Source organism: Cupressus sempervirens, chromosome 1 (assembly GCF_028749045.1).
Source record: "Cupressus sempervirens isolate cs-2001-9-10 chromosome 1, ASM2874904v1, whole genome shotgun sequence".
Taxonomy (NCBI): domain Eukaryota; kingdom Viridiplantae; phylum Streptophyta; class Pinopsida; order Cupressales; family Cupressaceae; genus Cupressus; species Cupressus sempervirens.
In genome coordinates, this window is record NC_143118.1 from 795,367,801 (window position 1) to 795,378,747 (window position 10,947).

The window sequence follows — 10,947 nt, forward strand, 5'->3', positions numbered from 1 at the left end:
AACTCTTAAACATATTTTTAAATGACTCCTCCCAATAGCCTCTTTTAACAAATAATTCATTTAAATTTTTTCCTTTTACTTTTTATCCAACCCTATCTGCAATTCAATTCTTCCTCTCACCAAATGCCCTTGACAATGATACCTTTCCATGTGCTCATCTTGACTTTTTATATACAACCATTAATATTCTAGGAACCTTAAGGCCCTACATGTCATAGCAAGACATAGACTTTATTGATTGTTTTCAATGCAAAAACATCATGGTATTTCTTGAGCCCTTCATAATTTTTTTAAAAAATTGATTCAATTTGATAAATAGCTTCACATCATATCAGAAGATGTGTGGATTGTGTGTTCTCCAACATTCTTGGAGGAGAACCAATCCCTTCGATGAGTTCATCATCCATGTTAATCATGCTAACTCAAGCAATCCATTCAAATGAATTTACAAGAACTTTGAGTCTAGTTTATGTAATTCAGAGAAATTTAAATAAACTTGGGTTATAATTAATACTTTAGCACATCTCCATCATCATATTTTTCTTGGATTCCAAAGCAACGAATGACTTTTGAGCTGTAAACATTCAAATTGATGTGACCCTAACCAATAGCTTCACTCAAAAGTGCTCATCTACTCAGATTCCATTCAACCTTTAATACCTTTTGTCTTAAATGAATTGGAACATATACATGTATAAGCCAATCAAGACAGCAGAAAGTATATTAACATATTTACAACAATTTGTACAGGAATAGTATGTAGAATGTACGAGGGTTATCAGCTGGTATTGGAATAAGATCCATACCTTTGTCCTAAAAAGCTGAGGGCCAAGATGAAAAGTTTTAAGTAAAAGAATACTGATTGCTTAGAATGAAAACAAGAGTGGTTTCTTTGAAGCGAAGTGATTCATATGATTGTTTTGTAGAGGTTAATGTAAAAATAAACCAAATGGCATCAATTTTTTCAGCTGGGTATATTTGTAGCTCAGTTGGGTATTTTAGAGAGTTGGGTTGCTGATATGGGTTGTTAAGTTTGATAGATGTTTTGAGAACTTTCTTGAACGTTGTAAGTTTATCTTTTGGGATCTTTGTTTTCCTTTGTTTTCTCTTTTGTTTGAGTGTATCTAAATTTGTAGATTGAACAGTGCAGTTGAGAAGAGAAGAGAAGGCCCAAGGCAAACATTTGTAGAGAGAGCAAGGCAAGCTGACTTGCAGGTACCATTCAGAGACCAAAAAAAAAAAGATACTGACATTTAGATGGTAGTAATCGTTTTGCACAGTGGTTGAAAGTTTTTAAATAAAGCTCTGTATTATTTTTTGTTTTGACATTTCCAATCAGACCCAGTGATTCGTCATCAGAGATATTAACATTTACTAAGATAAGACTTCAGTGAAGGTTTGGGTGAATCATAATTATGAAGTTCTTGTTCCAGTTGCCTTGTTGTTCTTGCTTTTGTTTTATGAGAGCCAAAAAGAAGCAGAAAGAGCAGCCAGGCTCCCCAAAGAAGAATGCTGCTGTAGCTGCTTCTGAAGGGTAAGGAGCATTAATATCTCCATAGCATTTGATGGCACTAGTACATTAATATATTCACGGTACTGGTACATTCATGCTTTGTTGTGAGGTTAGTGGTCTATTTGGAGCATAAGTAAGGATTTTTGGAACTTTTTATTATGTTTAAGAAGGTACTATTGTTCTCTATAAGAGAAAAGTTCATGTAGATGGACCTGTGTTATGATAAAGTTTGATTGTTCTTTTGGGCATTCATTGTCTCTGGATATTTGGTTGTTATGGAGATCAATGCTTGGCTTGGCCATTCCATATGGGATGTAAGAGTTGAAAAGAAGAATAGTTGTGGCTGAATGATTATATATAACTGTTTGTTCAAGAAATTTCTGAATCCACTTGTAGTAGTTTTCATTTACATCATTATTTGAGATTATATTTCATAATCTATTATGAAGATAGTTTTTATTAAAAACTGAAAGGGGAAAAAGAAAAAAAGAGTTAAAATGTCTATTTTCTCTTTAATGCTTGCATCTATGAGATGGTCTTTAATCTCTAACAATTATATGGTCTTTAATCTCTAACAATAGAATGGTTCAGAGCACTATTTATAATAGATATGCAGAACTATGTTTGTGTTTAATCAGGATCTTAAAAAAGCAAATAAAAGGCTTGTGTTTAGCAATGGTTTCATCCATTCGATTTCTATGGCAATAAAGATGTGGTTTAAACTTATAGTTGTTGCCCCAATTTGGCCTTAAACCTATAAACAACTTCTCCTTAAAAAAGTAGTGTACATTTAAGTTATAGCATCAGATTTTCTTAAAAAAGGTGAGTACTATAAAAACATTTATAGCTTGTGAATAAAGATAATGAATATCAAAATTCTTATTGCTTAGAGTCTAAATCTTTATAATTTATTTATTTATTTAAATTGTGGAATTTTTTTTAAAGAATATGTATATATTTAAAAGTTGGCAAGAAAAATATAAAGAAAGAAATATTCTTGCATAGTTTAGGATAGTGGGTAGTTTGAATATGAGGTTACAAATGATTTCTAGTCATATTGATATAACAAGACATCGTTATCCCTTGTGAGATTTGAATATGTGATCTCTTTTCAAAGAGTATAAGATCTCCACTAGTAGGCCAACTTAAGTTGTATCATACTAATTCAAATTTCCCAAGCCTTCCCCCTTGAATAATGGTCCAATGCTTAGTAAAAGATAATGTTCGCAACATTATTTTATGATTGAATTTTAAGTGGCATTTCTAAGAAAATAAATAAAATCAAGTATTTTTTATCAGATATCTAGGGAGAGGGCCCTAATCCCATAAATGGGAGAGAAAAATCACCAAATCAAAAACAACAAAACAAAGAAGAGGCCCTCTAAATTTCAACCCAAACAAAAACTAGCTTAGTACACCCAACATACCAGAATATAACTAATATCCATCACTATAAAAGATCTACACTAACCAACATAATAAAAGTATGTTAAAGTTTGAAAGCTCCATCTTGAAGCACAAAATAAGATGAAAATGATTAAAAACATCAATTAGATCTAAATTAAGCCTCTATGAGGCTTCAGTCTCTTTCTAGCTCTCGCAATGCCATTGATCTCATGTCCATTTTGCCTTTTTAAGAGTTCTTTTCCTTTGTTTCCTTCCTGCTAGATGTCCACTTTAAGTGATTTTTGATTTTTGATTTTCTAGTGGTAATACCATCACAACCCCATTCATTATACCATTAGTGACATAAAAAAATTTGAACGCCTTATTGATTACCACACTTTATCATTAGCCGTCTACTTAAGGTGTTCCAATATCTCCATCATTTCCTGCATAGGATTCTCTTTATTGTTATTTTCTTCCCTTACGATAATAGCTAGTTCTCCTTGGAAACACTTTGATCAATGTTAATTTCAACTTCTTCCCCCTCATCACTTTCCTTATTAGAATCTCCCTCCAACACCTTATAGAGGCAGTGTCTTGGTCTTCTTGTCCCTCTTTTCCCTTACATCACTCATCCCTATTGTCATCCTCTTCCTTAGGGTTATCTTGAAAAGAAATAATTTCTTCCTCCTCCACGATCATGCTATTCGTCTCCTTAGTGGGTGTGTCCTTAGGGGCTTTTCCCACTCTAGAAAACCTTTGATTCACTAACCTAGATCCCACCTCTTTAATTTTTAGTCTTTATGCTCTTTCTACTTATTTTCCTCAACATCCTTCAATATAAAAATATTGACTTCTTTATTGGTTGAAGGTTTTGCTTCTTTCTTGAGGAGCCAAGAAAATGGACAAAGGAATTTTCCTTTATTCAAGAGTGATCTTTAATAACTCATTAAAATAGTTAGGGGGAGCACTAACAACCCCTTTCTTAAGATTAGAGGAAACAAGGGAAATAATAGGAAAATCCCTTATAGTGAGCCTTCTCAAAGGAAAAATTAAGGATTGTAGGGGAAGGGAAGGAGCATGACCATAAGGAGGAGGTGAGGGAGGCCTAACATGGTGCTCTAGTGACATTGAATGTCCACGAGGGTCCATTTATGAGGCATATTTATAAAGACCCATAATCAACACTTGATGGCCCCGGCGAGAAGCTCCACTCTTAATACTCTGTTGCAATGAAAATAATATAAAAAAAGGATTGTTGATAATTCCTCTATGCATAACATGATTAAACAACAAGAAATGATTGCATACACTTATAAATTGTCAAGTCAATTAATTAAATATTTTAATATTCAATTAATAAATTTTCCTCTATTAACTTTAATAAATTATTTAATTTATTAAGTTGATTCACTTTTTGTTAATTAATTAAATATTTAATTAATATTATTCTTCTATTAGTATTAATAAATTATTTCATTTATTAAGTTGATTCACCTAAGTCAGTTACACTATCCAAAGTCTTCTAAATAGTCCTATTAAGCGATTTATTTAAATTGCTTAATTACCCACTCACTTAAATGACTAAGTCTTTTAGTCCACCTAGTCAGTCCATGTCATGTGCCACCTCCTAGTTGCACCAACGATTAATTTTAATTAATTATTAACAATCCTATTTATCCTTGCCCATGTGTCCTATTTTATGGGGTTAAAAGAGGATATGTGGCCTTGATTAACTCAACCTTTGGGACAACATGTCTCTTGGTGACGAAGTCCTCTTCCACTTCCTCTACTAACTGGGAGTCAGTCAATCCACATCATGCAGTCAATGGGGGCTCATGAGACACTTGTCCATGGAGTCCTCCCTAAAGCTAGAGTCCTCTCACGAAGTCTTGATAAAATGTCTTTCGTCCCCTTAACTTTTCTCTCACATCTCAACTAAGCCCTCGATTTTCTCCATTTCTCAACTAATTTAATCTCATCTGTCCATGTGTCCTAAATTGTCTCTCTACTATTAGATGTTGCCACCTAGGCTAGGGTCTTCTCAGAGTCTATAAAAGGAACCTCTATATCTTCATACTGACACCTAGAATTTGAGTTAGAACAAAATTTTGAACTAGAATTTGTAAGCAGTTATTCATCAACACCATAGTTGTTAATCAAATCTTCATTAGAATCTTAATTTTTCCATCCATCTCTCATAATTTAGATTTAGCATCCTAGGATCATTTGATAGATCTTGCATTGAAGTTCACAATCTCCAAAACCTTGAAGCATCTTGAAGAAGGGAGCTGATCATGATACGAGGGCTCATGAATTAGGAAAATCAAGCCTAGGAGGACAATGGAGGCATGTTACAACTAGTAAGGAAAGGTAAAATTCCCATTTTGATTTTTTATCCTTCATTGCATATGTGTTTATTAGCTTAGATTGATTGTTTAGGCATCGTCACTAATTTCTGGATATAATGATATCCATGCACTACCATATATCTACCCTTCGAGGTAAAATACCTTGTAATATGAAGATTGAATAAGGCATGAGGAGGGGGGAGGTTGAACCTGTCATAACCATTATGAAACCTTTTGAGTTGTTCACCAATCTCCAAAAACTGTTAACAAAGCATCAATAAGTTCCAAATCACTTCTTAACCACTCTCATGCCATAATTCCCCAACCTAGTAACATTCACTATCATTTGAGGAGAAAACAAGAACTCCAAACTATCCATATTTTCCTTTCTTCCCATCTAAGAATTAGTAAATTTGAAGGTAAGGGTATCATTTGATCCATGTATGGATTTGCAATACAAAGCCAATGAAGCAAAAATAAATAAATATTAGAGCTCAATGGTATTTTTCAAGGCTTCAAAGCTTACTGACTCTTATTATTATTAGCCCAACACAACCACAAACTTATAGTCAAATACAATAATTGGCCCCTACTATTCAAAAGGGAGTTGGTGACTATGAGTTTGGGTAAACAAAGTTAACATGTACCAGATATAGAGATGAAACTATAGTTTGCAAAATCTATCTCTATTTCCTCTATCAATGGATGAGAAAACAAACTAAGGAATTTCGGGCACTAGCCTGTGAAACCCTAATCACCTTTATCTTTTTGACAACACTTTAGTTTTCATTTAAGTAATTACTTTCTATACAAAATGACCTCTCAATTCCCCAAAATAGAATTTTTTTGACACAAAATATTTTAGGCTAATAAATATGGAAGGTCATACTGCTATTAAAAGATTTTATTTTATTGTATTAGGAAGGTAACATCTTTCCTAGTTTGTAAGTGCAACTTTGAAATTAGGGCTGAAATTATTATGAATGCCAATATCCTAAATCCTTCCACTGTGTGTACTTTGTTGCAATAAATTATTAAGGATGATCATAGTAGGGATCGTGCCCAGATTGCCTAAATTTAGTGTCATAACATAGAAGGCTTTTGTCAAAGAAAACCAAAGAAAATGATTTTTCCGTTACTTGTAATTATTTCCTTTGTTAATCATGCAATCAACTTTAATTATCTTTGATGAGGCTATCCACACTTTGGTTTGTCCATTCCTTACTAGTTTCCATCCACATCACTGTTTCCATATACTTTGCATACCTCATTCCATGCCTCCTCTTAGTCCTAGTCAACATATTTAAACCAATCTATACTAATCTCATTTAAAATAAGTTTTCTTATGTTTTGTTTCTATTTTTCATTGTCTCCAAATTTGAAAATGAAGTCATTGATTAGTATTATTAGCCACCATATTCCCCCCAGATAAACATGTTGAACTCTATATTGGAAATATATTTTGAGAGATTGTATATAATTTTTCATCAAGGCTTTGATCTCCCATGGCATTTGTATCTCCTCTTTAAGGATATCTATAATCATTTTTTAGTCCCCCTTCAAACTGAAGTCTTGTCACTCCCAAATCTTTTGTAATCTGGGTTCCCTCCAAGAAGTCATGGCCTTCATAAAGTTGTTAGATTTGACTCCCAACACCTTAGCTGAATAAAAAATGAGTCTTCCTTTACTATCCCTAAGAACAACACCACTATAGCCTGCCCAAGATTCCCATTTGAGTATCCATCAAAATTATACATGGTACAACCCTAATCTAAAGGTCTCCACTTAGTAGTCATTCTATTATGATTGTTTTCCCAATTCTACACTCATTTTCTTATCTTGAAAAATTCTACCATTTCTTTCTTTCAAAAATTTCCATGCTACAATGGATAATTACATCTAAAAGTGGGCCAAGATTTAAGATGGTTGACATAGTTTTTAGTTGAGGCCGATCGCTAGCCTAAAGTTTGAAAAATCCATTGCCAACATTTTTTAACGAAATTGCAATCCCAGAGAAGATGATTACCATTTTCCTCATTTTGTTCACATAGTAGACATCTAGAAGGGCATTCAAATCTTCATTTACGAAACCAAAAAACTATTATGATTTTTTCCTGCATGACTGCACAAAGAAACATACTTGCTTTTGGGAGGAAATTCTTTTTCCAACTAAGATGTAAGCAGAGATCTAAGGTGGGGACTATACAAGTTTTATCAATCATTCTATATCTTTCATTTATAATGTAATCCCTTGATTTTGATTTACTCTAATTTAATTTATCTTGTTTATTCTTAGGATTGATATCCCAGATTCCTATTTTTCAATGTCCATAAGAGGGGTATCGTGTAAACTTTTCCACTGCCCACCCATTCTTGGGACATCTTGGAGAGTATACAAGTAATCATAGACCTTCATACCCCAAATTCCTTTTAGAATATCTATACTTCTTGTATGGGTTAAAGATTTATCATTATTGGGATAACCACCCCATGAACCTTTCCAAAAAAGGACTGAATCCCCTACATCTATATTCCAAGTTAGATGTTCTGAGATATATTCCCTACATTTCAAGATAAAATTCCAAACCTTGGATCCTTTTGAGGAGTTCTTGTTCTAAGGATTATAGTATTGTCATCTATTTTCGAGTTCTTATTGAATAAGATTCTAATCGATTTTCTATTACTATCCTTGTACAATTTCAAATGCTATTCTAACTAATAAGAGCTATGTTTCTTTTTCCTTGTGTTCCCTACTAGGAGAAATCTTTGAATTTATTATCTATCTTTTTTTTGGCACTACTAAATAAGGGAAGACATGACATTTGGTATGTGGGAAGGGAAGAGAGAAATGATTTGATCATAGTAGCTCTGCCTACACTTTTGAGTCACTTACCTTTCTAGCTGTCTATTTTTTGATTTAGTTTGTTTAGAACATGATTCCATGATTTAGATACCTTAATGCCTTTTTCTATTGGAATACGTAAATATCGACAAGGAAAGTTCCTATCCTGAACCCTAGAACTTGGTTAATTCCATCTATGTGCTCTTGCATAGTAATATTTTTTTTTTCAATTTGTTAGCACTTACCTTTTTTCTTGAGGATTTTTGATATTCCTCTAAAATTTGGTTGTAGCTTTTGGCTTCTCGAATACCACTTTTACTAGGAATGATTGTATCATCTGTAAATTGCTAGTGGGTTACATTATCCACCTGTTTGGTTATCTTGATGTCTAGTGAGATTTGACCTTCCATGCTAGCTTTCTTTATGCATCTTCCGAATGCCTCTACCATAATTACAAACAAGAATGGAGACAAAGGGTCTCCATGACTTAGTCTGGAAATTTTGAAGAATACTTCCAAGGACCCTTTTTTGAGAGCTAAGATCTTAGGTTGTTTGATATAGTTATAGATGAGGTTAATACATCTTTTGGAGAAGCCAAATGCTTCCAAGCATTTACATAGGGATCTCTAGTGGACCCTATCACATTCTTTGTGTATATCTAGCTTGATAAGCATACTAGGATCTTTTGTTTGTTGGACTATATAAACTAATTGTTGAATGATAACAATCCCATCAAAGATAGATATCCTTGGAACAAATCTTCTCTGTTCTTTCGAGATTAATTCTTTCCAATTTTTCTTTTCGTTTATTGGCTAGAGCCTTGGATTTAATACTTTTTAAATTGTAATGCATAAAGCTATCAACAATTACTTGGTTCTTTTGTCTTGTTCTTTTTTGGAATGATAGAAAGATGGGCATTATTTAACTCTATTAGGATGTGACATGTGTTTTAGCATTTTCAATAGTATTCCATAGTTTGAAACCAAGAAAGTTCCAACAATTTTGGAAAAAGATAGCTTGGAAACCATCTGGATGGAGTTCAAAGAGGGATTTCTTAACCTTCTCTATAGATAGAATCTAGTTAGGAAATTTGTTCTTAACATATTTTATAATTGTGGGATATTTCTAAGCATCCCATTTTGTGCTACTAGGTCTAATCTATTTGTCTAATTGAATGAGTATTTGAAGAAATTTCAAATAAGTTTTTTGACTTCCACAAGATCTTCCATTGTTGAATCTTTATTTTTCTTGATTTTCATAATTCTATTAATTCCTTTACTAACTTTGGTGCTATTATTAAAAAATCTAGAATTCCTACCTCCCTCTAAAAAGCGATCATTCTCTACATTTTTTTGTTTCTAGTAGAACTCATTTTTTGATAAAAGATCTCCATGCTTTTGAATTAACTGTTTTTCTCTAAAATAAGTTTTTTATTCATACCTTCCCTCATAATTTTTTCTTCTAGTTCCTCTAAATCTTTTTTAATTGCTTCTTTTTCATCAAATATCTTTTTAAAGGTGATTTTGTTCCATTCCAATACCTTATGTTTGATATGCTTCAGTTCCGAGATGATGCAAAAAAGTTTTGACCCTTCAAAGTTATATTCCTTCCATTACTCTTCCAAAGGTAACATAATTCAAATGGACACATTGCTAGTTTGTTCTTCTTCTATTATCTCTAATCTTATAGGAAAATGATATGATCCTCCTAAATTTAGAATTGAAGCTGATAAAGTGTAATTAAAGAAGATCATATCTCCTTCAAATATAAATCTGTCTATTTTTTCAGCTATAAAATTTGGCCCATCCCTCCTATTATTCCATGTAAAATAAGCATTTTCAAACTATTTATCCAAGATGTTTATATTTACCCAATTTCTAAAATCTATGAGAGATTGTGGTTCATATGATACTTGCCCCCTTTTCCTCTTCTCTATATAGATGAGCTTTATAGTCTCCTCCTAAAATAAAATTGCAATTTTTCATTTTCTCAAAAAGTGAACCAATTTCATGTAGGACTATTTTTTTCCATTGTTTAATTTGTATTGGGCCATATATGTTGATAAAAAATAATTTGAGATTGTTATTTATAATTTTAAACCAACCATCCATCTAGTTGCCATTTTAAACAAGGATTACAAACTTGACTTTCCTAGGGTCCCAAAGAGTTAATAAACCACCCAAAGATCCTTGAGCCTAAATGAATTCACTTTGCCATAGGCCTAATTGTTTCTTGAAAATTTCCACTTCCTTTGTTGAAACCTTAGTTTCCTAAGTTATGATAACTTTCAAATCCATGGTTTTTAGATAGCGCTTAAGTAAGCACTATTTGTTAGGAGTGTTTATGCCCCTAAAATTCTGCGATGTTACCTTCATGGCTTCAAGGGAAGGCACTTCCTCTTCCCATTGTTAAAAAATGATAGTTTAAATACCTAGTTTTTGCTAGCCCATCTCTTAATCTTAATTCTACTAGATATTTTTCGCCTCTCTTTATTTATGATTTATCATAATTTGGGCCTTCCTTTCCTTCATATTTTTTACAATACATAAGGCTTATGTCTTTTCTTTAAGCTCATGTTCCTCTATCTCCTCTATAGAATTTGTGGTTTCATCTTCTTCATTTGAGAAGATGTTCTCTACCATTTGAGTTTTCCTAGCATGATTATTTTCTATTATTGGGTTGTCTATGAGTATACCTTCATTAATGGGGCTATCAATATTCATAATATTTTATATGGTTTCCAACTCCAATGAAATTTTATTAGTTTCTTTAGTTGGATGATTTTCTATCTCAATTTCAGTTGCCTCAGGACAAGTTTCCCTAGCTTGTAGTGGTATACTTTTTATGTCTGCATT

General features: G+C 32.6%; 1 long non-coding RNA gene across 1 annotated transcript; it reads left to right on the top strand.

Annotated features, from left to right (window-relative positions):
- The first annotated feature begins 677 nt into the window (after positions 1-677).
- Positions 678-1,890, top strand: LOC149580270 (uncharacterized). The gene is made up of 2 exons (XR_016353464.1): positions 678-1,066; positions 1,146-1,890. It is a non-coding gene; the product is annotated as an uncharacterized LOC149580270 (long non-coding RNA).
- Positions 1,891-10,947: the final 9,057 nt, after the last annotated feature.